At 53.3% G+C, this 26,219-nt stretch overlaps 2 long non-coding RNA genes across 3 annotated transcripts; one reads left to right on the forward strand and one right to left on the reverse strand.

Annotated features, from left to right (window-relative positions):
• Nucleotides 1-1,407: 1,407 nt before the first annotated feature.
• Nucleotides 1,408-4,705, forward strand: LOC111933210 (uncharacterized). Its single transcript, XR_002866568.2, has 3 exons — nucleotides 1,408-1,588; nucleotides 2,234-2,314; nucleotides 3,094-4,705. It is a non-coding gene; the product is annotated as an uncharacterized LOC111933210 (long non-coding RNA).
• A 12,303-nt stretch (nucleotides 4,706-17,008) lies between these two features.
• On the reverse strand, nucleotides 17,009-26,212 carry LOC111933423 (uncharacterized). Of its 2 annotated transcripts, none has more exons than XR_015274524.1 (3): nucleotides 23,822-26,212; nucleotides 22,207-22,405; nucleotides 17,009-19,775 (listed from the first exon to the last, which is right to left on the reverse strand). It is a non-coding gene; the product is annotated as an uncharacterized LOC111933423 (long non-coding RNA). The 2 variants fall into 2 exon arrangements; XR_015274523.1 differs by having other exon boundaries at nucleotides 23,809-24,485.
• Nucleotides 26,213-26,219: the final 7 nt, after the last annotated feature.

Raw genomic sequence — 26,219 nt, forward strand, 5'->3', positions numbered from 1 at the left:
ACCATGCACATTAGGTTCACCCTTAGCCATGCATGGCCCAAAATGGGCTGGATCCCGAAGGAGACATATGCCACCAAACTCAGCTGCCTTTTCTCTCTTGGAGATAAATCTTTCACTACAGCCCAGGCAACGGGGATAAAACAAACACAAATATTGAGCAGGGAAAGTTTGGCTGCTCAGACTTTTTGCCTAGAGCTGGCTGGAGCATCCTGGCAAAGCAAATGCTCCCGCTAGTGTTTGTTCCAGTTTTCCTGTGTAGCCCCCTGTTTTATTAAGCAGGGTCCTGGTGAGTTTCTTTCACCGCCCATTGGAGCAGCCCTGCGGGGCCAGGCTGGCTGCAGGAGGGAGATGTGGAGCCAGAAAGGCCTCACCCCACCCCAGCCCTTATTGCTTCTTTCAGCAAGAAGTGTAACAGCATCACGATCCTCGGTGACATCGGGGGACTATTTGTCATGGGGAGAAATGCACTGGCAGGCAGCAGGAGGAGAGCCAAAGGCTACAGCAAAGCATGAGGCAGGCATGGCTCCAGCATCCCAGCACCACGTGCTGCCGGTGCTCGGGATCCTGCCTTCACTGTCCTCCTGGGCTTGGGCATGTGTCAGACAAAGCTCTGCCTGCACACAGAGCCACACACGTGCCCTGCCTCCATCAGGACACCACGGGCGAATCCAGCAGTCTGGCTGCTTGTCCTCAGCTGAGAGCAGGAGCTAAACCCGAGCTGTTGGGCCATGGGAATGCAGTGATGCAGCAAGGAGCTGGGCTGGCATCATGTTTAGGACAGACTTCTCTAAAGTACCAGCTCAGCTCTTCCTCTGCCTGCAGTGATGTCTTCCCAGGGACCGCGGCTTCGCAGATGTTGTGCTGATGGAGTGGGGTTCCTCCCCTTCAATACTCTGCAGCCAGGTGCTTGTTCAGGGAGCCCTGGCTTGCAATAAATTTGAAGCAAGGATTCAAAGCTGAAATAGCTCTTCTGAAATCCTGCCTAAACTATGGCAGAAAGAGTCAGGTCTGCTCAGGGATTTTCAGTCAGACCCTGGACCAGCATCCAACTCCACCCACTGTTCTAAGGGATTACAAGGCTGAGGCAGCCAGGAAATCAGTTTCAAGATGGTCTTTCATGTCCCATGCACTCCTGGGACTGGGTTCAAGAAGCCATTACAAAAATTCAATAGAAAGGAGGTGGTTTGAAGTTTGGGGTGGGAGATAAGCAAGAGCTGGAGCCCAGAAGGGAGCCTGGCCACCAGCCCTGGTCCTGCTCATCCCTAGTGCAGCCCCTCTGGGATGAGCTCTCTTCTCTGCTCTAAATCTGACAGCTGTCTGGCAGATCACTTAGCAACAAGCATGTGTGAAAGTGTTTGTCACATCACAGGTGTGCATCCAGGTCTAGACACGAGGTCCAGTCACTGCTCCTGCTTGTTCCCTGGTATCACTCTCCTCCTGTTGTTTTTAAAGCAGTGTGGATGAGGACACTCACCAGCCTCTCCGTAATGTGCACACGTGTTCCTGTGCCTTCAGCAGCTTCTCCTGGGCTTTCCTCCTGCTCCACTTAATTAGGCACCGAGGGAGAGGGACAGTAACCAACAATTAGGTGAGCTGGAGAAGTGCCCTGGTTTTCTGGCCTTGCTGCTCTGAGCACCTTGGGAACTACTTTCCCATGAGACAGGAGAGAGGGAGGCAGCCAAAGCTCTCAGAAAGATGGAGCAAAGCAGCATCAGCTGCGAAGAGCAGGCAGCGGGTTAAATTGTGCAGGCATGACAAAATGAGGCAGGGGAGTCCCTGGGAAGGAGTGAGGCAATGGGTTTTGATCCTGGCTCTGAATCAGTGGGCTTATGGGATTGTCATTGGACATCTGGATGGAGGAATGTCCTCATGCAACATTTATTACACAGGAAGCACTCAGGAGTGACAGGTCAGTGTGGCTGCCCAAACTTGGCTCTATGGTCCCTTGTCACTGGCATGGTCAGCTTATGTGGTTGTGATGCCCTGAGAACTGGCTCTCACCCTTGGAGTTTGTGAGGTTTGTCTATTCATAATTGTTCTGTGATCACAGTGGCATCCCTGGGGAGGGATTACATCCTCTGCCGACTGTGTGCCTGGCCCAGTTGGAAACAGTTCCGAGCAGCCTCTGCCTCTCTTTCTGTTGCCAGTTCAAGGCCTTGGAGCTAATCTCCAGTGTCGCCAAGAGATCAAGTCTTGGCCCTGCTGGTAATGGTGTGATCCCAAAACATTTCAGGAACAGAGAACTTGAGATGCTGAGCCAAATGCTGAGCTCCTGGAGAAGACAAAAGGGGATGGGGGATCTGACTGTGCCCAGGTGAGTCTGTGATTCACTGAAGGCTGTGTGGGCGATAGACAGAGGTGACAGTGCCCCAGAGTGGTCTGGAAATACAATGGGAACCAGCTGAAGTGATGCTGTCTAAGGCTTGGGAGCATGCAGCTGCTCTCCTCACTGGCTGAGAGCTACCCGAGAAGTGCTGTGGGAGACCCACGAATGGGCTGCTGCAGGAAAGGAGGAGGATGCTTGGAGCCCTGGTACCTGCATCCCTCTGGAAGTCTAAGTGATCAGAGACTTTCTTGGTCCTGGTCTCCCTGAAAGGTTCAGTGTTGGCCTTGCCAAGGCCAGAGCTGTCTCTACATCTTGCCAAGAAATTCCTGCCAAGATGTTATTTGGCCAAAGTCCTGGAGGCAGGATAAATCAGTGTGGATTTGCAAACACCAGGCATGTGTGCTCAGACACACCCCACCAAGAGCATCCGTTCCTTATCTGCATCCACTTCTGCCAATCCCCCTTTGCTCAAGGTTGTCTCAGCCCTTACTCCTGCTCCTGGCTCGGCTCCCTTAGCTTCAGATTCCATTAGGCCTCAGCAGCATCCTCTCAGAGGGCTTTTGAGAAAGGTTGCGCCCCATTTCCACTCAACTGGGGAGCTCTGGCAAGTGACACAGCATTCAAGGAGTGCATGCAATGAAATTCACTCATTTGTCCCCATGGCAAATGGCCTGGCAGTGGCAAGAAACTGCTCTCCCATCCACAAATCACATGCAGCTCCTTATGGGCTGACTCACCTTCTCCTTATCCTGGTTGTGCATCCCTAGGTCCATATTCCCTCCACCTGAGGTCCCTGGATATGAGACTCCCATCCCTGCTGGTGTGGATAGGAGAGTTACTGATTGCTGCTGTTGAGCTCTGCCTCGCAGGGAAACCCCTGGTGGGGTGGAAGATCCTGTACCTGCCAAATTTTTCCCTGGAAATGCGATATGAAATGATCCAGTGAACTGGTCCCGTGCCTGGCTGTCACTGCTGGCACCTCTGACTGCACTCATCCGCTGGGCTGAGTCCCAACTGTCCATGCATGATGCCACCAGCAAATGAGTGACAAGGGGCACAGGTCCAGCCGTGCAGAACGAGAGAGGCGCTGGGGGAAGGCTGGAGGAGAGGAGTCTGTCCGGGTGAGACGCATCGATCGCCTGTTATCTGATACATTATTCATAACCAACCTGGGCTGCAGCTCAGGAGAAAGTGGTGAGCATGCACTTCTCCTTGGGAAATATGCCCGTGAGAGATGAAAAGCCCTGGGCTCCAGTTCATCAAACACCCTGCTAGGCAGTCACGACACACCAGCCTCCTTTAGGCTTTTTGTGCCCACATCCACCAGTGCTCCTGGCACCAAAGACAGGCCAGTGAGTCCCAGCACCCCCTGTCACATTGTACCAGGGAGTGTTTTTGTCCAGAACTGGTCTCTAAGGACAGAGTAGCTTTTCTGTGCAGGGACACCCCAGTCCTTGTCACAAACATATGTGACTCCACCTCGACCAGCAAGTGAAGGATGTTCTGCTTCCCAGCCTGGACATGAGCACAACACTCAGCAGCAAGGGGTGTGGGCCCCGTCATACTTCCCCAGGGTGACATAATGGTGACAGAGAGGAAGGCATGGGCACACAATGAGGACATGGCCTCACATTGGATGTCATTCAGTGTAGAAGTCCCAGCCTGGATGGTGCAGTCGCAGGGCTGGTCACATCTGGAAGACTTTGGAGAGGATACTAAGGAAGGGACCTTTCTCCCAAAATGTCCAAGCAACCAGTGCACCTGGAGAACGCATCCCTGGCCAGCTGGGGTTTCTGTGAGAACCAGATCTGTTCCAGTGGGGTTCAACATTCACATGGACTTCAGCCCAGCTGTCTGGGGGAGCCATGGTCAGGGCAGCAAGGCACCCGTGGGACTCTGCTCCCCAGCACTGCAGGAATCCCTTGGGAAGCATGGCAGTTGCGTGTTCCATGGGACAATCCATTCACTGTGGCACTTGGCACGATGCCACCACACTGTGGAGGGACTGTGGCTGGGAAGAGAGTTGGGGTGGGGTGTGTCAGGCTGGAAATGCTCTGGCATTTGGGCTAGGGAGGGGTTCTAATGGGGAAAAATGATGTTGTGAGGCATTAAGGACAGGCACACTCTACATTTTGAGAGGTGCCCTTAGAGATGCCTGGCTCTGGGTTTTACACACTTCTACCTACAACAGCAGGTCCATGAGGTGGGGAGGGGGGGCTCACACCCACCCTTCCAACCCCATGAGCCTTCTCTGTGATGCTGCTTCTCTTCTTGAACCCATTTCTTCCCCTTCCCTGCACTCAGGGATCTGCTGCCTTGTCTCTCCGGAGGCTGCAAATAAACCAGCTCTGCTTGGGACACTGGCTTTTTCCCTGGAAATATCAGCGCTGTAATTCCCAGCAGATCTGAGGTGGGTTCCATATGGCTGCGGGCTCCCCGCTGCCCGGCTCGCAGCCTGCCCAGCCCGGCTGCCTCGCCGCTTCTCCCTGGTGCAATATGGCACCTCAAAGCCCAGCGCCAGCACTCAGGGATTAGCTCGCTTTTTTCTCTTGTTGTTATTGCTTTATTAGCTAAACCTAACGAGGCAGCATTTGTACTGGCCCTTGAGGGCAGGTGGCCAGGATTTATGACTGCAGCGCTGCCAGGTGACCTGGAGTAGAAACGGGCATTCAGTGCCGGGGAAAAGAGACCAGCAAGCGCATCCCTGGGGATGCCGGGAGGACCGGGACAGCTGCGCTGCCCAGCCACCTTTACCGGTGCCGTGTTTGCAGCGAGGGAGAGCTCCCGCGGTCCGGGGGCATTCGCTGGCATCGCTCTCGGCGGAGCTGGCCAGGATGCTGTGCCATGCTGAGAGAGCACCCGCATTGCGAGAGTCACAGCTGGCACGGGCACGGCGCGGCTCTGAAGGGGCATTTCACTGCTCAGACGGCCGCTGCGCATGAAAAGGGCATTGTAGGGGAGCGTGTGTGGCTGGGGAGCAGCTGGCGTTGGCAAAGCATCGCCGCGTCTTAAAGGGACACAAAGACCACCGCCTCTTTCCCCAAAGGGCATTTTGGAGCTGGGGTGGGGGGTGGGGGAAAGGGCAGGAGATTGCTGCAGGGGGCTGTGGACATCACTTTGGGGCTGTGGGCACAAAGGGGACAGACACACAAGTCCTGGCTGTGATTTGGGGCAGATGGGTCCCTGTTCCAAGTGCCCAGCGTGTGGCATGAACAGGGGAGTTGCTGCCCTGTGCCGCTTCTCACCAGGTGCCATGGGGTGCTGCACCCCCGGAGTGGTGACCCCAGATCTGCCCAGATGGTGAGGACCCCTTCGCTCTCCTTCTTCTAAGCCAGTCACATGCAGCCCCTGGCCGTGGTCCCTTGCAGAATCAGGGCATCTCTCCCACAGCTGCCCCCATCGCCGTTGTGCCCACGCTGTGAGAACACCTCTCCCATGCCCTGCCCAGGGGTGCAGCGTTCCCCCGTACCTGTCTGCCTAGGCCTGGTTCACACCAAGGGATCACACAAGTTTCGTCCTGAAACTGGTTTTTGAACGGGCTCGGCTCACCCAGCGTGAAGAGCAGGACGGGCAACGCTTTATTTCAGGCGGCGGCATAAATCAGCCCATGGCTGGTGTCAGGCTCTGCCAGACGCTCCCCTGGGGAAGCAGAGGCAGCCGCAGGGGATGTTTCTTCAAGCCCAGGTTCGGAGCTTGGGGCCTGAGTACAAATCCACAGCCACGTTCAGGTTCAAAAAAGGGACCAGGGACACACAAGGGACATGCAGGACCCTCCGGCAGCAGAGGAGAGCAGCCAGCTGGATGCTGTGATGTTTCAGCTCGCCGCTGCCAGCTTTGCTGGAGCCAGTTTGCCAAAACAGGGTGCATAAAGCGGCTTGGGAATGCTTGGAAGGAGGCATGACTTCCTCTGAGAAAGGACCAGAAAGAGACAGGGACTGCAGGAGAGTCGGGAGGCAGCGGGGTGCAGGGGAAGGAGCCACAAAGACAAAAAGCACTTGGAAAAGTCCTCGGCAGCCAAGCCCACGAGCCCAGACACGCCGCAAAGCACCTCTCACTTGGGAGCCGCTGCTTGAAAAGAGCCTTTGAGGAAAAGCTGGGGAGCACAAACACGTTTCTCCTCCTTCCCCTGGAGGGAAAGCTCCCGCTCCACAGCAGCTGCTGCACCCTGCATGGGGGAGGACACGAGTTGGGGGGCTTGTCACAGCATCCTCGGTTGGGAATAGGGGGCTGGGGGTGAGCACGAGAAGTGGGATCCAGACTTTCCAAGTGGAGAGAAGGGAGAATTCTGCCTTGCTGCCTACCCTGCTGTCGCAACGGGGCTGCTGCGAGAGCCGGGCGAGAGGTTCGGGGGTGGCCGCGTCCCCCCCGCCCGCTCCGGGCAGTGCCGCTCTCTCGCGGCAGAGGGCGCCCCGCTCCACGCTTGCGAGTGGCGGCACGGGGCGGGGGGGACAGGGGACAGGGGACAGGGGACAGGGGACAGCGGGGCCGGTTCCCAGAGCCCAGAGCACCACTGCCTCCCGATACAGGAGCCCTGCCACTGCCCCGCAGAGGATGAAGTGGTGTGCATCCCTGCATCCCTGTTTCCCTGCATCCCCACTTCCCTGCATCCCTGCATCCCCACTTCCCTGCATCCTTGCATCCCTACTTCCCTGCATCCTTGCATCCCTGCTTCCCTGCGTCCTTGCCCCGTAAATGGTGAGGTGGCTGGCAGCTTGCATCCTTGCTTCCCTGCATTCCTGCTCCATGAAGGACAAAGTAGTTTGCAGCTTGCATCCCTGCCCTTGGCAGGTCCTCCTCCTGACACTCCAGCCTTCATATTTCCTAAGGATCCTCCAGAGCTGGATGAGGCTCAGAGTGGCACTTCAAGGATGTTCTGTGGAGGGAACAGCTGTGATGTCCACATGGATGAAGAGACACCAAGGGGAAGGGATAGAAGGTTAAACTACTATCCCAAGTGTCACGGAAAAGGTGAGGAGGGGTGACAGTTCCTGCTGCCTTCAACAGAAGAGCCATTGGGGCAGCAAATAAAGAATGAAGGTGGAGAAGGAAAATGAATGGTGTAGGTCACTCAAGGACTCCCTGCAGGACTCCCCACTGCAGGAAGAAAATTCCATGGAAGTCTGTTAGATACAAAAGCTCAGACATCCCTGTGATAACAGTGGTCAGAGATGAGAGAACCATGGTCTGTCCTGTGGTTCCCGCTCCTGCACTGGTCCCTGCACTTCTAAGAAACATCAGGCTGGCAACCATGGGGTTGTGGTGGAGACAGACCTCTGGGCTTTCCTGCTTCCCTTCTTGCTCATTCTGGAGCAAGAAAAATTGAAAGGTAATATGATTTTCTGTTTTGGTGTTTTTTGTTGTGTTGTTCTGTTTTGTTTTGTTTTTTGTTTTGGTTTGATTTTTGTTCCCAATAGAGAGCAGTTGCTCCTACCCAGGAATACCTGTCCCATCTGGCTTCCGAGTTGCTCATTTTCATTGCATGAGCAAAGGACCAAGAAATAGACCATAAAAATAACTGCCTACAGCTGAACCTCTCGGGGAAGCTGAGATACACAAAGGAGGTGGATTTAGGGGAAGCCTGTGACACAGGATCTAGGCTATAAACCACCTCCTTCTGCTGCAGGGACAGAGGCTGTGTTCATGCAGAGGAATGATCGGTGCTGTAAGTCAGATGCTCCCGCAATTGTGGAGTGTGTCAGCACTGGGAAATCCCCGAAGCTCATCGCCAGATTAAGAATTAGCTGCAGATTGTAGTGAGATGGATTGGCGTCATGGCATGGTACCCTCTGGCGGTCCCTCAGGGCTGCTCCTGGTGCCATCAGTCCCTGCTGCCTACGGGAAGGAAACACTGGGGAAGGAACCAAAACAAGCAGATGAGGAGCTGGCACTGTGCCCTCAGACACTGTCCTGATCCTGATGGCCTGAGCCCTGAGCTGATTACCAGCAGCTTGATCTCTCCTCTAATGCCACAGCCTGGTGCCTGTGCAGGGTCGCCCGGGGGGGAGCTGGTACACCTGGCTTCCAGCTTTTATGGATGCAGTTGTTTCCATCCTGTCTTTGCTGGCTCTGCATTGTTTCTCACCTGCCTCAGCAACGAAGTGCATAGGGCAGGGAGAGAAAGCTTCATGCTAAGCCACCCTCACCTGAGTGCCCAGGCAGCCTGGCAAGCCTTTGGCTAGCAGCCTGAAGGCCAGGAGTTACCAGGATTGCCCAGGAGTGAGAAAGGTCTCCTGGGGACAGTACTGGGGTGACAGAGGACACCATGGGAAAAGCCACTTTGCAGAAGGCAGCACTTGGGAGGACAAGGACTGGTGTCACAGTGGCACACTCAAATGCAGGCTGTGTGTCCCCCCAAACAAGAGCCGTCTCACCTCTATGATCCTCTTCATTCTCCTGTCCCCCTCCCAGGGCTGGGACACACAAAATATTTGTTGCATTTTTCCTTACACTACTGCTGGCAAAAAAATTTTTTGTACAGGAAACTTTGCAGAACACCTTGGGCACACACTGGAGGGGGTAGAGAGGGCTGTTAGACCCCAAAGCAGAAGGATCCCATAAAAGACAAGCAGATTGTCCCACATGTGGGCTCTGGAGCCCCAAACTGCCATCTCTGTTTGCAGAAGACAACCCTCAGCCCTGGGCTGCCAGCCTTTCCTGACAAGCCAAGGCACACCGAGCATAGCCAGGCTGGAATCTAAATCACAACAGCTTCCCAACTGCCTGCACACAAGGGAAGAGTGGAGGATGCTGCTTCACTCCTCTCTGTGCTTCCCTGGGCTCCCTGGGCTCCAGGAGATGCTCTGGGCTTTTCCTCTTCCAGCTGATTGCCTGCAGCTCCAGGTGAGAGCCCATCACCTCGGCCTCTTGGCTGCAGGGCTTTGAAGTTCCCACACACATCCTTTGCCAGCTGAGGGATTTCTTCTGGAAATGACACCTTTTTCTTGTCCCTTTTCTTTCCCCACAGTCCGGCCAGGTGGGTGTTAAACACCACACACCCTTCCTGCTCCCTTTGCCACAAGGTGCCCAGGGCATCTTGTCCAGCGCTGAGACACCCTCAGGACCTCATGGATTTGAGACCTTCTGGGCACTCAGACAAGTGGTGCCACAGGCAGAGAAGATTTTACTTCATAGAAGGAGAATTAAAGTCTGGGGCTGAGAGCTAAGAACTAAATGGAGATGCTTAAATATCCCAGGAGCTATAGGACATGCTGTGCTTTCTCCTGGAAGAAAGGATGTAGTTGTGAGGCCAGGTGGAATTTTGAAGTCATCTAGTAAGTCTTTATTGATGTTAGCACACAGCAGAATGGTGAACAACCTACTGGATTGTTCAGGGAAACTACACCAGGGTGAAGACCATCCCGAAGGTCTGGCACATCCACTAGTTAAAAAAACAAAGAATAAACGTTGCTGAAACTGTAGGTAATAATCTGACATGAAAGGAACCACACAGGACACAAAATTGCGTGATTTTGGACCTCGTTATGACAGATACAGATGAATTAATTGCTGGGCTGGAAGGCAGGGGTTGTCCTGATTGGTTGACCTGATTTTGCTTGTTCTGAAAAAAAAAAAAAAAAAAAAAAAAAAAAAAAAAAAAAAGCAGCAGCTGTTCTGGTTCATTTAAGTGTGGTGCTCCATAGGGTTAATTTTTCCAAAGGTGAAAGTAGAAGAGGAATTCAGATTGGGAAGAATGTTTTTTAAAAAATGTGAGAAAATATTGTGAGCTCTTCAGAAAGAGTTTTTCTCATAGGTGGCAGGTCCCAGTGCAAACAGAGAGGAAATGGGTTTGGCTGCTGATTCAGTGGCAAATTGGAAACCAAAGAGCTACAGATGACAACTGGAAGGGAAGGAGGGCTGACTAAAAGTCAGTCAATAAAATGGAAATTCAAGATATTAATTACAAATGCTAACAAACACAAGCAAAAAAGTCCATACTGGGCTGGGGTGAGGACAACAGAAGTGCAGATAGATGGAGAAGAAAATATGACAGCATTGATACAGTCTCCACCTAACATCATGGAGATGGTAAAACTGACAGTGATATATATAAAAGCTGATGTGCTCAGTAAGTTAAGGATATATTTGTATCAGATGAGGTATCATATAGACCACTGCAAACTTAGAGATACTCTAGAGCACATACAGGAGTAAACTCACAAGCCCAGAAGAGTTCTTGGAGAGCTGGAAGAGGTGTCCTGCCCTACTAATCCTTATTTGCAAGAAGATCAGAGAAATGCTAATGTTTTGCCAGAATTTCTAAAAAAGGCAAATGAGATCACTGGATAAATCAGACCTGTTAACCTGGCATCATGCAAAAGAGTGAAAGAGAATCTGAGCATTAGCCAACACAGAGCTAACAGAATATAAATAATGAATTGCCCAGTTTTTGTGGCAACGATGTTTGGGTTTGGTGTGCGAAGGTCAGTGCATGACCACAACATTGTTCTTGTGAACATTTTGACTGAGAACTCTGAGATACAATAGGATAAAGTATTTCCTACAGGAGTTAGCTACAGGTGAGCCTCAGGAATAGATGACCCCTGTTGATATGCAGGATTCTTCCCCATGGAAAGGTGGATGCTCCTGAATCCTTCTCAGGACTGATAACGCTGGCGCATGGCGGAAGGACGGCTAGTGAGATAAGGACATCACAGTCCTGCTCAGTGTTTTGTTATTTTGTTACTTTGGTGAACTCAACCCATTCAAACAAAACACCTTAGCAAGTCAAATGCAAGGAGGAAGGAGCAAACTGTGGACTTCAGTTTCCAAGTGGAAGGATGGAAATGGTCAGAGCAAACAACTCAACCGGAGCTCCTACTGTGATAATGAGAGTGCAAGGAGTAGCACAGGTTTTAGATGTTTGAATGGAGAGCAATGACATGGCTGATGCAAGTCCTGCCTGTGATTCTCAGTTCAGTTCAGTTCAGTTTTGTTTTGTTTTGTCTTGTCATGTTTTGTTTTTAATGGAGATGAAACATGGGAGAAGAGGCAGAAAAGAATCACTGCAAGGAAGCCCGAGCATGGGAGAGAACGAGAGCACACATGCCTAGTCTGGTTATCTAAATGAAACAGAGATTAAGTCTCTGAGTGCTTTCCTAAGGCCACAGGAAAGCTAATTTCAGTTGTTGTAGACTGCACCGAACGTTTACAGAGGAGAAACCAACAAGACAAACTCCTCAGCCTGCTGCCGACATGAGGGGTGCATTCTAACCAAGTTAAACCTCCAGCCTTTTCTCATCGTGTTCCCAGTCTCTCTGGCTTGGCAGAGGAAAGATCTACCACAGGTGTCGGAGACCTCACCCTGGGAAACAAAACCCTCAGACACGCCCTTTGATCCCCTACAGCAATCCAAACGTGCATATTCATCTCCACATACTCCAAGCAGGTATCCCACAGCACATACCTAGGATACCTAGCTCTGCTGGCTAGCTTCACACTCCTATCAGTTCCGCATTAGTCGAAGCATTAGGGCCACTTTGCGTATCCTTATCGGTGCTTGATCTCACAAGTCTCTTAAGGAAGGTGGTGTTCATACAGCCTGACTTTGTTAACATCTTATGAGAATAGGCAATGATAAAATATCCTTATTGCTCCTTCTACACCCATTTTAATCTAGCACCTTTACACATCGAGAGATTTATCATTTTATTGCTCCATTAACAAAATTGTCCACCATCGTCTTCATCTGAGGTCCTGTGACCCTTTTCTTTATGCTGACAAAACCCTTAACTAGGAGTTAAAGTTTTTTAAATTAAAACTCTCTCAGGAGCCTAATTACCTCGATTTCAATTCTAAATGCTTTCATATAGCCAACAAACCAAAGGCCAAATTCCAAAGCCAGGGTAAACCCACATGAGAAATGATCAGGCTTCCTCCACAAGAAGCATGATTAATCACCAGAACCAACCAGCTAATGAGGGACTCTAGGGGTTTATCTTCAGATCAAGACTTGGTTCCCTCCTGGAAGAGGTGTTTGCCTTGGCATCCACTGAAGCATTAAGTGGGCAAAATACAATGCCCTGCAGCGTAAAGGAAGCCACATAGGATGGGTGGCCATTTTTTCCTGGTCTGATCCTCCCAAAAGCACTGCACCTCCACCTGCTTCACCAAGACCTGGAGGTGATCAAATTGACTCCCTGATACCAAGGTTGGGGAGACAGCTCATCTGGCCTGCCCTCCTCTCTGCCTTCAAGGGATCCCTTAATACATAGTATGAAGCAGTGAAGGGCAGAGAGCCAAAGTGTGGCTAACCCCAGCCCAGAGTCACCAAAGGCCTGGGAGCCTGTCTGATACATAAATCTTTGACACGTGTGTCTTGGTTTGAAAAGACAGGAGTCTTCTAAGCAAGGCAGGAGCCTCCTTTGAAATGGAAAAATGTAAACAACTCCCCCAGCTCTGAATTATTATAATCTTGAAATCAAGGGGCTCTCAGGCAAAGATATGGGAATAGGAATAACAGCAGTAGTACAAAAAAGGTTATATTGAGGTATCTTATTAACTGGGAGGTACACAGGGAACCTCCTTTTCCTTGTTACTTGGTGGAACGTCACTAACCCAATGCAACAGGTAAGAGGTGGGAGGATGAACTGTGCACTGAAGGTGGTTCTCCCTCCTGCTTGAAGGTAGCAAGTATCCCAGTAATGGGTGGGTGTCTTAGGAATAGTAAAATCTCATCTTCTGTTGTCACCTTGATGCATAGCTCATAAAGGTTTGCTCCAGCTGGCAGACTTCATCTTGCCCTTCTGGATATGGCCACATCTCTGTGATCTCCTCCATTTCCCACTACCTTTTCTGGCTGCCCCAGCAGCACAACACCCTGGGTATGAGGACTTCTGCTCTGAGGAAACAGCAGAGAGCACACAGCTTTGCCATATTTGTCTCCAGTGACCCATGTCAAGTATGTCCTGTGTTTTCCATACAGCATCTCTGGGTTGGAGCCATGGGCTGATGAGGGTGAATGCTTTGCCCTCAAGGTTGTTCTGGAAAGGATCGTTGAATGTTTGAAATGGATACAAGCTCTTGACTTCCAACAGAATGGACTTTTGATATCTTTACAGAGGTGAGTTCAAGCTCTCCTTGTCTTTGGGTGCTCCACGGCATGAGGCTGTGGTAGAGCTTAAAAGCCAAAGTTAGGACCATTATTTGTTCCTTTGACTCAAAACATTTGAGGGCAACCATAATGCCTCTTCTGGGACCTCTTCAGGAGACAGTCCAAATGCTACAACCAACTTCTCCAAGAGGGACAGGCTGCTCCCAATCTCTCTGAAACCCTCTCTGTTTCTCTGGTCATTCATTTCCTGCTGTCATGTGTATAGAGCAAGGGGCACTGCTGGGAAACATGAGCAGATGTGGACTACCAAAACGTGACTCCACGGACCTGCCACTTGCGAGGAGCACGTGGGAATGAAACCAAAGCCATAGCACTTTGGGGAAGGTCTCCCACTTGGCTGGCAGACAGGGGAACCTGGATGGGAGCAGGAGTGTAAGGTGGGGGTGGGCAGAGCTGCAGAGCTGCCCCATGTGCTTGGAGCTGCAGCCCCACACGCTTAATGAGCACCAAATGTGCATTAAGTGAACAGAGGGAAAGCCTTTGTCAGGCAACAGCGGCAACTACCACAGCGGAAACAGTCAGAAAAGCCTTTCCCCTTAAAGTTTACTACTTTTACTACTAGCCTGGCCTGGTAGCCTTTATTGCTACCGGCAAAGCTGGGACTTTGCTCTCGAGCCAGCCAATGAGAAGCATCAGAAAAGCTGCATCCATGTATATAAGCCTGGTGCACTTTTGTGTGCATTCCTCGGTGTGTGGGTGCCCCTCTGTGTGCACATGCCAAGGGCTCTGTGCGTGGGTTTGGGTGGGGCAGGAGCTCACCTCGCCCTCCTGGCTGCTGCTGTGGGGAGCCAGGCTGGGGGCAGCCAGCGGCTCCAGGCACCCTCCCGCAGCTGGGAGGCTCGGGGGGGAAGTTCAGTAGTTCTGCAAACAGAGGCCTCTCTCAGAAATGCCGACAGCCACTTCAGGGGCAGGTTTGCAGAAGAGCTCAGTGCCCCTTTGCAGAGCTGGAAGGAAGCAATGGCTTCTGCAGGGAGCCTGTCACCTCGAGGCCTCCTCCAGCTCTTTGGAGGGTCTGCCCCCACTGTGCCACACACCTGCCTGTGAAACTCAGAAACACTGCAGGAGCTTTTTGGAGAGCCCTGGTAAACATGTGCACATGTATGTGGGTCCTGCAGGTGCAGAGTGGGACAGGGTTGGTGCTTGAGCTACCACTGGCCATACTCTTGGTTTCCTGTGAGCCTCAGCCAGGATCAGGGGCTTCCAACAACAGGAAGGTGTGAAAGGCACTGAGGCCATCTGGAGGGGATATGATCTTAGCTCATGCAGGTGGCAAAGCGCCCCCAGCTCCATAGGAGTTGCCAGGAGCTATGGAAGCCAGAGTATTGTGATTGTCCTCCTCCATATTCTGGCTACCAGACCCCTAGCAGCAGGGCAGGTGCCTGGTGACTCCTGGATGAAGGGTCACTCCTGCAGCTTGAGACCTCAGCTAAGCCATGCATCCTGTGCTTCTGGTGGGAGACCAAAGGCCTCGTGGTGGGAGCATCCTCTGCTCTGCACCATCCAATAGGCACTTCTGCATCACCTGACCCCTGTCCTTGGGGTGCTTCTCCCAGGACTGACATTGACCTGCTTGTGCCCATGGCAGGTGGAGACACTTGACCACATTTCATCTGCTCGTCCAGGATGGCAAGAGAAAACTGAATCCTGGCCTCCTCTGCTGCTCCTGGCCCTCCCATGGCCCGCAGTGTCTGGGAGCTGTGGCAGGCATGCCTGCCACACCATGCGGCGTTTCTGCAGGCGAGGAGGCCTTTGAGAGGCCAGGATAATGGCTAATAGTGCTGTTTTCCTCTGCTCTGCTTTCCTTCAAGTGAATTACCAGGGTCTTGCTGGGAATTATCCTGCCATTACCCAGCGCTCTGGGGAGCTGCCAGTGATTTACTTAACAGCAAACAACACAAAGAGCCGGACACGGCGGGAGCTACACAACCAAACAAGCTGGGGAACGTGCAAGTGGAAGAATAATGCTGTAACAGCAGCCAGGGTGCAGGGATCCGGCCAGGGCTGCCAGCCACAGATGGGCACAAGGATGTCCCCAGGATCTGCCCCCGAGTTTGCATGTGGACCTATTCCCAGCAAAGGTAGATTTGGTCCATGGACACATCAAAGGGTGGAGGCCCCATGGCTCTGTGCTCGACTGGCCAGGGGGTAGCCCAGGGCTGTGGCACAGAGGAAAATCCAGTTCTCCCTGCTCCTGGAGGGGTACTGGTCTCAGGGATGGTGGGAAGGCTGTGAGTGGGTTCTCAGCAGAGCCAGGACTGACCCTCTGCTCTACACCAGGACCCACCAGTGCCTGCATAAGGGGTGCAGCAGAGACAAAGAGTCCTGATCTCTCTCACTGCCTCTTTGCATCTTCCAGATTTTGTCCTTGTCACCCTTAATTATCCCATGGGTGAGCAGGGTCCTCAGACACCCATGGCCTGGCCCGCCCCAGCCACACTGCTGCCTGTGCCAGTCTCAGCTCCAGCAGATCACTACAGTTCCAGGCTGCTCCTGCCTCCCTCCAGGAACTGCCCTCTGCACACAAAAGGGTGCAGACCCCCCCACCCCCATGTGCCTCCCATATGTGTCCCCAGCATTTATGCTGCACCCTCCCCACAGGCTCTCCTGCGTGCCATGTGTCCCCTGTCCTCACACAGGCTGCCCCTGCACAGCCACCACGTGGCCCCCCAAGCCCCCCAAGCACCCACACAAGCCCCCTTGTCCTCCTGCCCCGTGCACAGCTCTGCACACACACACACACACACACACACACACACACACACTCTCCTCTTGACACTTCACAGGCGCCGGGTGAAGGAGGGGCTCCTCGAGTGCTAGAAAGTTGTTCCTACTCTGCGCTGGGAGAAACCACATTACTCACGAGTCCCTTTTTAGCGCGGCTATGTGTTTCCCCCTTCCATCTCCAGTCCATTAGCTACTATGGAAACAACATGTCATTGCCCGGAGGTGGAGTTCAGCCACAGCCAAAACAGCCGAGGATAAATTCCAGCACCCAAATTCACATCCTGGGGCAAAGCCTGTGCAGCTCAGCCAGGGAATGGGAGCAGAGTCCTGACTGTGCTAAAGGAACAGATCTCAGTCAGGGCATGCTTGCTGCAGGATGTGTGGGGTACAGAAATCACTGGTGAAGACCCCACTCCCCAGAGTGGACATGGCATCACTGGGGAAGGCCAGGATCATTTACACTTCCAGAGCCTGATCAAGGGCATGTGAGTGAAGATAAACAGCAGATCCACAGGGCCTTGGCTGCCTCATGTCTGCTGCATCCTGCAGCATCCACTGCCCAGCCTGTGACAGCTCTCAGCTGTGGATTTTGAGTGTCCAGCCTGAGTGCTTCATGCATCTCACCCAAGCCCCATTGTGGGGCAGAAGAAGCTAGAGTCCCCATTGCACTTGCCAGAGTGCTTGAGCTGAGCTGCTGCACGTGAGCAAAGGAGAGGGGAGCACTATGGGATGTCCTCCTCAAACTCTGTCCCCATACCCTGAGTCACCTGGATATAGGGAGGGACCATCAGTGTCCCAAATCCTGCTTGGCTCTGCATGGGGAGATACACACAAGGTGAGGCAGAAGCTATAGCGACCCAAGAGAGTCACAGTTTAATGGTGGCTGTGCCTTATCATATCCCCTCAGGACCCTGGGGAGGAGGAGGGTGGGCAGGGATGGTGGCATGTCCTGGCTGGAGGCTTTCATAGCAAGGGTGAGTCCTGGCTCCAGTCTTCCCTGGCAGATGGGAAATACTGGAGATAGGAAGAAAAGCCCTTAGAAGGAAGAACTTTCCTCAGTGGCAGCCAGCAGTCCATGACGGAGCTGTGACATCCAACACCAGTGCTGCCCAGTTGTCTGCTGCTGTCTGTGGGCACCCTCCCAGCCTGGACTGCCCAGGAGCTGTCATGTCCCACGCTGGTGGCTTTGCTGCCCTGCAGTGCCAGTGCCTGGGGACAGCAGTGTCACATAGGATAGGCAGTAACTACCCCAGCACTTCCAACAACTCACCCAGAGACACGCACCAGAACCAGCTCTGGCCTAGCTTGGACACTCCCTCCCTTCCCCAGCTTCTTCAGGAGATAGAGCAGGAAAACCTGTTAGTCCCCAGGGCAGCCTTGGAGTGATCCACTGGCTTTCGAGTTGGAGAAGTGACCTGTGTAAGTGCCTGCCTGGATCAGGGCCAGTGAGAACAAACTCTGGCCATGAGGCTCCATCAGAGGAGGGAGGGAGAGACCAGAGGCAAGCAGAGATGCCTTTCCAAAGCAGGCAGAGGAATTGCCTGTTAGCAAGGCTTCTCTGCAAAGAGATGAGCACCATCTCTGAAAAACAACAGAACAAACATTGTGAGGAAGAAAAAAATAATGCTGGTTTCTGGAGCAGGGATTTTCAACCTGTTCTGCTTTGCTGATCTCCAAAAATGTGCCACTAGAGATGCAAGTTCCTTTGTAGCAAACCCACAACACCCAGCAAGATGCTTCCTGGTCACTCTTCCTTAAAAGCAGCCACGGAGCCATGGGGATCCCCCAGCCACGAAAGCTGCAGCTCCTGAGAGCACTGGAAACACAAACCAGGCATGTTTAGCCTCATGGGAGCCCCATGAAATGGATTGCAGCCCCAAAATCCCAGGGCACAGTTGCAAGAGCAATGCTTGTCCCACACTCACTAAGGAAGGAGCAGAAGGGCACCCAGTGAAGCTCAGAAAAGCTGAGGTGCAGCTCTGGGGAGCGCTGGGGACATTGCAGTTTCAAAGCCATGCTTCAGACATGGTGCTTGGTGTGGATTCTCTGGTGACTAAAAGTGCATCTGCAGAGGCAGGTCTCTTGGGGTGGGTGCTAGTGAGTGTCCCCCATCTGCTGAGCCTTGTTTCCAGGACATTGCAAGATCCAGAATCTCCCCCTCACATCACCACCAAATTTGTTTAAAATTGGTCCCATGGGTTTGCAACAATTAGAAAGGAATGAACAGCAAAAATGGGAGAAAGGCTCCTTTTCTTTGGAAACCAGTATGGACAGTAGGTAAAATAAATGGGGAAGGTGTAAAGGAAAGAAGTAGGAAATGAGTGATCCTGATAAAATATCTGTTTTCTCCAAAATCCTGTCTATCACAGGTGTCTCTACTGAAGTTCTACTGGGATTCCTGAGCATCCTTAACAAGTGGGGGGCAGTCCTCAGATACAGATTGGTTGCAATGTCCCCAGTCCTTGTCCAGAATCTCAGAAATGCCGTCCAAGAAAATCTCTTGGCAGGGATCTTCCCTGTGTTTCCGTCCTGGAGCAAGGAATGTGAACACAGAGCCCATAAGCTCTGCAGCTGAGCTGAGTGACACTGTGACCCCACAGGGGTGGCATTTCCCCCACATCCCTTTTGCTTTTAGCCACTGAAGTAAGGAGCATCTTTATACCAGATCTTCTAGACCAGATAAGCTCCCCTAGAGCCTGCACAGCCATGAGACAAGTTGGCCAAATAAACTGGTTGAAAATTGAAAAAAAAAAAAAAAAAGAAAAAAGGCAGAGTCTGTTCCCTAATTCCCTTTCGATGCACAAGCAGTGAGGGAGGCCGCACATGGGCAGAGCTGGACGGCTCCTTTGGCAGCAGCACAGATTTCGATCGGCTTGAAGCAATCATGAAAATGCAGCCTGAACTTCCAATGACTCACCCAGAGAAGGGAAACTTCCTGGCTTGTGTGTTTGAGCATTTCTGGAAAAACTGCTATATTTGGCATGGAAAATAGGAAGGATTCCTCCAGTTGCTTGAAACGGGAGCAGCAGAAATGAGTCAATGGGCAGTTGAAGAACGTTGAACAAGGACACTCTCTAAATTTTTCATTGTGATTCTCCACATTGTGTATTTTCCCCACAACAGGCTCAACAGTGACAGCCCAGGATGGCCCAGGCTCCACCAGGAAGATCTTCAATTTATTGCTCCGACAGCCACCACAGCACTGAACATTGGCTGTTTATTATTGACTATGGACATTACAGGCTGCTCCCCATCTGTTTACCAACAAATACTGCTCCTAAAGGTATGGCATTGTGCTTATCACTACACATTGACCCAGCGTGAAAAATCTGCCAATTTATATTTTCATGACATCAGTAGCTAGAAATGCAGTTCTTGCCAGCTTCAAACACTCTCAAATGTTTCATCTAGTATGCTGGGGGAAAAAAATGAAGGAACTGCTCTTCTGCAAATTACTGTAGTTGGTGGAGGGGGGAGCTATTTTGAGGATTTCAAATGCATTCTTCTTTCCCTTTTTTTTTCAATAGTTGTCCAAATGGTTATTCAAACAGCTTGTTCATTAAAATCCTGAGTTGGTAAATGAAAATTGTCATTTTCAGATCATATTGTTATTACCTAAAGGAAAAAAAAAGATATGAATAAATTACAAGGAAAAAAAAATCAACTTTTCATGAAAAATCTGCTAAGAAGAGAGAGAGGGCAGCAAACATTTTCCATTGGGTGCAATGCCAACCAGCTCCTGGTTAGTGTATATTAAATTAAATATTCAATTTGGTCATGCACTGCTTTTATTGGTGGATTAAATATCGACAAATACTTTTAATGCAGAGAGATGCTTCATGCCGCAGCCTGGCAAAGCCCATCACAGGTCTTGATCAGTGCTTCGGGTGGGAAAACCTGTTTCTCTTGCCACCACAACCCTGCAAGGCTGATGTGTGGGATCCATGGCCATTGCATGGGGAGTCCTTTCACCTTGTGACCCGCTGATGTCCATCGAGGCTGGGTCAGCAGGGGGTGACCAGCACCTCTGACATGATGCTGAAGGTAGGAAGCCGGAGAGGAACTGTTAGGTAGTGACCCTTTCCCAGTCACTGACGCTTTGGAACTGAGGGACCTTCAGAACAGAGAGTGACACCACTGGATTTAACTTCTTCCAATTTCTCTGCTGAATTTATCCAGTTACTTTTTGCCTGTAAATTTTTAAGGCATTTTCCATGCTCCCACAGCAAGGAGGCCACAGCTCAGCGGTGGCAGGAGAGCTCTCCCTTTAACTGGAGCTTGCTGCTTTCTGGTGGCCCCACATTCTTGTACAGGGAAGAGCCAAGCACCCACCTGATTTGGCAGACTTCTTTCCTCTTCTCTGCTCAGCCCCAATCTTTCCAAAGGTGCTGTTCAGTGGGAACCACCCCAAGCAGGAGGGTTTCAGCCTGGAAGCAGCAGCCTCCTTCCCCTGGCTCCTCCCTGCAGGGCTGGAAGGTGGCCAGTCCCTCCAGAGCTCCAGCAGCACAGGAGGCAAGCTGGGAGATGAGCGGAGGAGCACTCCAACCCCCAGAACCCCACATCTCCAGCCCACCAGAAGCCCCAGGCAGGAATGAGATATGTTGGCATCGTATCAGAGAGAAGGGTCTTGTCTGGGGCTCTGCTTTGCCTCTCACATGCTGCCCCTGGAGATTCAGTATCTGCTTGAGACTTCTGGTCCATCAATTATTTAATTCCCTCCAGCCATGTGGTCTCCAGCCCCGAGTGCTCATCTCCTCTGAGTGCACAGGCCTGCCTGTAGGGGGAGAGGGGGTGGGCAGGGGGATGCAGAGCTGGGGCTGGGCAGAGGATTCCCACCAAGAAGCGAAGCAGAGGCACAGGGGACCGATCCTACCAGCCAAAGTCTTGAGGTGTGAACTTGGGCTGGCACCTTCTTTCCCAGCCACACATTGGTTAGAGGGATGGGTTCTTCTTCCAATCTCTGGGGATAACCCTGAGGAAATCACCTCCCTGCTCCATGCCTCACTTTCCCCACCTATAAAATGGGGCCAAGGATTTCACAAGTGGTGTGAGCTCCAGCGGCATCCCAAACGTGCATGCGAGACAGTGTTTTGCAATAAGCAAGAGTGTGACTCTCACCCCTGCTCACAGGGACTACACCACCGTGGATGTGCCTTTAGTGGATTATGTAAGGCTGGTGGTCCCCATTTGCTACTGCTGCCTGTGCTGTCTCGAGCTAAAGCAGCACGGCATGGCGCAGCACGGCACGGCACAGCACGGCACGGCAGGCGCTCCTGGGTAGGCAGGACAAGCCACAACATGAGGCCAGGCAGGCGGCTGGAGCCGGGTAGGTGTGTCCCTGTTACCCAATAAATAACTCAAGCCCTAAAGCAGCCCATTGTAATTACAGGGGCCCCGCGCAGATTGAAAACGAAAAAGAAGGAGGGGAAGAAAGGAAATCAAGGTTCAGTTCTTCCCCAGGAGGTAGCGCTCCATAGGGAAAGCAATAGAGGGGAGCGGTGATTTATATCTCTCCAGAGGAATTCTCCTTTGCAGGGCCGCCCAAGGCGCCGCCAGGTTCAGCTGAGTTTCTCATCTGAATATGCATGAGCCAGTAATTAATTCTCTCTGATACTGATCCAGATTTGGGATTGGTTTTGCGAGTGTGTGCGTGCGCGTTTTGTGTCCATCTTCTCCCAGGTGTGCCAACGCACCAAGGAGGGATGAGACGAAGGAGTGGTGGCTCTCCACAGTTGTCCTCACAGGATGATAGCCAGTGACAGTTCAGGGCCAGCTTGGGGCAGACAGGTGGCCCTGGTTGGGTGGGGACTCCTGTGGGGTGGCACTGAGTGGTGTCCTGCTGGGGACAGCATGAGGAAGGAGGCCAGAGAGTAGGGCACAATCAGGGTCATGTGCTTGTGGCTGGCTACACCATGGGGAAATCCCTGCCCAAACACACATCTAGCCTTGGGCACGTGCAGGAGGCGTCTTCCCTCCTCCAGGAGGAAAGATACCGTGTTTGCAAAGTGCTGAGAAGAGGGAGGGAGGGAAGAGGATCTGGACTCACCTCCTCCCTCCCACCTTCCTCTCTTCTTTTAAATCTCTTCCATGCATCATTTGAGCAGTGGGACAGGATCCCTGAGGAGTGAAACCCTGTCTCTGGCCAAAGGCCCAGGCCTGGGGCGGGATGTGGGTGTGTAAGCACCATGCCATGGGCCCTTGCTCTGGGTCTGATCCACAGCTTGTAGTCACAACCAGCCTTCAAACTGGAGGAAAACCAGAAAACACTGATGAGAGAGAAACAACTGTTTTCCAGCTTCACAGAGCCCACACCCTAGAACACAGATGTCTTCCCCTGGCCACAGGAGCATGTTGCCCCATTGGCCTCCTCACCCTTCCCTTGAAAGGCAATAATCAGCTTTCCTTTAAACCTTGCCATGGGGTTCTGGCCATCCCTTAGGGATGAGTTGAGATTGTTCCAACACACAGGCAAGGAAGGACAGGGATGTGCATACTGGCACCTGGGTCATGGCATCAGCAGTGCTGGCCCTTGGCAGCCAGGAGAATATGCTGGATCCACTCTGGATGTTGTGGGCTCCCTGGAACAGCCAGCATCCCAAACTGGAGGCTTCCCTGGTCCCTCTATCATGTCCCCTCTCTGCCTGCCAGGAGCAGGATTAGCAGCAGTGCTGGGTTATATTGCTCCCCTCTACCTGGCCCTGGCTCCTGACAGCACCCACGTGTGGCAGAAAAGGGGCTGCCTTGGCACCACATCTCAGCCAGATAGGGCAGTGGCTTCCCAGAGCCACAAAGAAGCCAGTGAGCATCAAGGGACTATGGTGCCATTGCCTGCTGGGGTCAGAGGATCTGAAGAGGTCACATGCCCTTTCCCACACCCTCCAGTCACAGGGGATAACTCCTCCACAATATTGTCTTCACTCTGTGGCTCTATACAGAGGCCCAAGAACTGTGCCATGTCCTGCCTACCACATCCAGGTCCATTCAGTGGAGCACAGAGACAGACTCCCTACACCCATCTGAGGGATCCCTGCTATGTCTACAGGCTGTGAAGCAGCGGGCTGGGCACGGCTGGTGAGTCAGAGCCCTGTGTTGTAACGTGGGGGGCAGAGCGCGTGTCGGAGCAGGGATGGCCGTGAGCTGCAGTATGGGGCCCGCCTGGGCCTTTTGCAATCCTCTGGGGAAAGGCGAAGTCAGTGTCTCCATCCCTTAATTAAAGTGTGCCACAGGGCCCCGCTCCTGCCTGTTTACGTGGTTCGTGGGGATGGACAGAGGAGCAGCAGCCTGGGACATGGGGAGGAGGGCAGCCTCATCAACCCTTCCCTGGGCTGGGTCAGCCAGTGCTCTTGAACGCAGCCTCTGCCTCCTGTAGCCAGGTCTCAGCCTTCGTCCCAGGGTCTCTCAAAGACACTTTTTGGACCCATTAGCCAATTCCAGTTCTCTACATACCTCCCCTCAGTCCTATGAGCCCACATCAAGTTCCTTCCCACCTCCCCATCGCCCCCCCCCTAGCCCCCCAGCACTGCTCCTCCAGAGAAAACCTCCACCAAGCCCTGGTCCCCGTGTGCAACCCTTGCCCATCGAGGAACAGAAGGTGACACAGCCAGGATGTCATCTCGGCCGGCTTCACGTCCCGCATCACCAGCCTGACCTAGAAACACTACCACGTCTCGTGCGCCGGAGCCCGGGGATGCTGCAGGCTCATCCCTCTGTTTTTTCCAAAGCAGCTGAGTGACAGTCGCCCCTCCCTTGCCTCTCCGAAGAGCGTAATGAGAATTTCCTCCGAGGAGCAGCTTGCCGCGATGAAATAATCGCCCGAGCAGCATGATCTTCGCCGGGGATTAGAGAGACTGCTACTTGCTGAGCTAGGGAAACGGCCGGTGAGGAAGGAAAAGTCCTACCTCCTCCTCCTCCGGCAGCTCGGCTCCTTTGCCAAAGCAATCGCCTGCCGCAGACGGAGCGAGGTCCCAGGCAGAGAGCTCAGCCCTGGAAACTTCTGTCCCCGATGCTCGAGCACTTTGCAAAGTCCCCTTCCACCCTCCTCCTTCTCTCTCTGCTCCCTGAAGAGCCGCTCCCCAGCCCGGCAGTCGGGGGAGGGGTGGAGAAGAGGTAAAGAAGCAGCTGCCTTTTACAGGCAACAGTTTCTGTTGTTGTTTCTTTTTGGACTGCTGAGGCATAAAGCGGCGAGCTGAGCTTGCTTCTCCCTGCCTTAGGCGCACAGGCAGTCGCCAGCCGGTTATCCCGCTGCACGGAGGGACGGCAGCAAGCGCTATACATGGATTTCCGACGCGGAGTGGTTTAAGGCAGTTTTGCTTCCACTGCAGGCTTGGTTGTTTTTTTTAATCTCCAACCCTCCCACCACCCCCCCCCCCCGCCCCCTGTCCTCTGTGAGATCCTGGTGTGACCATCCCTTGAGGATTCCTAGATTCCGAATTTTCTTCCTGAAATATCCCACATCTCATTTTCTTTTTTTAACTCTTCATAAAACGTGGGAACCCCAAGCCCAAAGGAACATCCCTAGTTTGAGCAGAAGGCACTCATGAAAGACAAGTTACAGCAGAAGTGATTTTTTGAGGGGGGCTGGGCTTGGGTGGTTTTTTTTTCTTTCCTCTTTCGGACACATTTCGAGACTCGCCAGCTCCCGCCTGGGCTGTGGCAGAGGGCGCTCCTGCCTCCAGCACTGCGAGCAACCTGCCCCAATCGCACTGAGTGCTGTCTCCGGGAATAGCAGCTGCCCTTGTCTCGAACACTCCAAGCGAGAGGCGTAGCCAGCAGCGACCAGAAATCCCGGTTTCCACAGCCCTCTCTTTTGCCTGAGCGCATGGAGAAACTCTCGACCTGCTCCCGCCCAGTCCTGCCACCAGGTCAGAGCGGGACATCCGACGTGAGAAATCCATCATCCCCTAAAGGTCCCAACGCGAGAAATCCATCGTCCCCTAAAGGTCCCAACTCGAGGAATCCATCGTCCCAAAAGGTCCCTCCCGACAAAACGCCAGCAGCGCCCGACCGTCGTGAGCGGGGCACTGCTGTGTCGACAGCGCCTGTGATGCAAAGCGAGAGTTGCTCGTGGGGTCACAGCCGCCAGGGCCGGGAGACGGCCAGGGCAGGGAGTGGCTGGCCCTGGCACGAGGTCAGTCCAAGGGTCAGCGGCTGCCGTGAGGTCTCGGCCGCCCCGGTGCTTCCCGCTCCCGCGGATCAGCCCTGGAGCCCTGAGCCCCGTCCCCACGCCGCCATCTCAGTGCTGCTCCCACGAGGGGCAGAACACCGAGGCTGAGGAGAAAAGCGCTGCATGGTGCGCTCGGGCACAGACCAGCGTGTTTGCTGTGCTATTGCGCTGAGTGGGAGGGACATTTTGTCCTGGAAACGGGGCCCTGTCTCTGTGTCCAGCCGCTGGGCGCGTGTGGGGATGGGGCAAAGGGACGGCGGCGCCATGACGCCTCGTGCCGCGACGCCCGGTGCCAGGCGGTGTGGGGGCTACCATGGCTTCTCTCCTGAAGCCGTAGAGGGAACAACCCCGCGTCAGCGCGGCTCCTAGTAGCCGGGATCAGCGCCCCCCGCCCGCGGCAGCCCCCCCATCCCGGCCCCCGGCCGACCGGCCCCAACTCCGCTCCACAGCTCCGCCCCGAGCCGACTCCGGGTTTTCAAAACCACTTCGCCATAGATAGACAGCCGGTTCAGCCAAGAAAAAGCCGCAAAGCGTCAGCACAGTGTTCGCCTGGCGCTGCCGACCAATCCACATTGCTCGATCTCTATATCCCGCCCTCCGAGGACAAGTTCTGCCTCGGTCCGCCGGCCATGTTGAGTGTGGCAGCCGCTCTGCTCCGTTTGGAGGGGCGTTTTTCCCACCCCTTCACCTTTTGCTTTGCGCTTTCCGCGGCGGGGGCTGTACACCCACGGTGCTGTCTCACCACCGGGGCCGTTGTGAGCGGCGGAGCGGCTCCCAGGGGATGGTAACACCGTGTGGTTGCCCCACGAAGGGCTCTCGGCGCCATCTTGAGTGTGGCAGAGTCCCCTCACTCGCTGCGTCGGTGCCCCGTTACCCCGCGGTGTGAGGGGGACAGA

Source organism: Cyanistes caeruleus, chromosome 10 (assembly GCF_971803275.1).
Source record: "Cyanistes caeruleus chromosome 10, bCyaCae1.hap1.1, whole genome shotgun sequence".
Taxonomy (NCBI): domain Eukaryota; kingdom Metazoa; phylum Chordata; class Aves; order Passeriformes; family Paridae; genus Cyanistes; species Cyanistes caeruleus.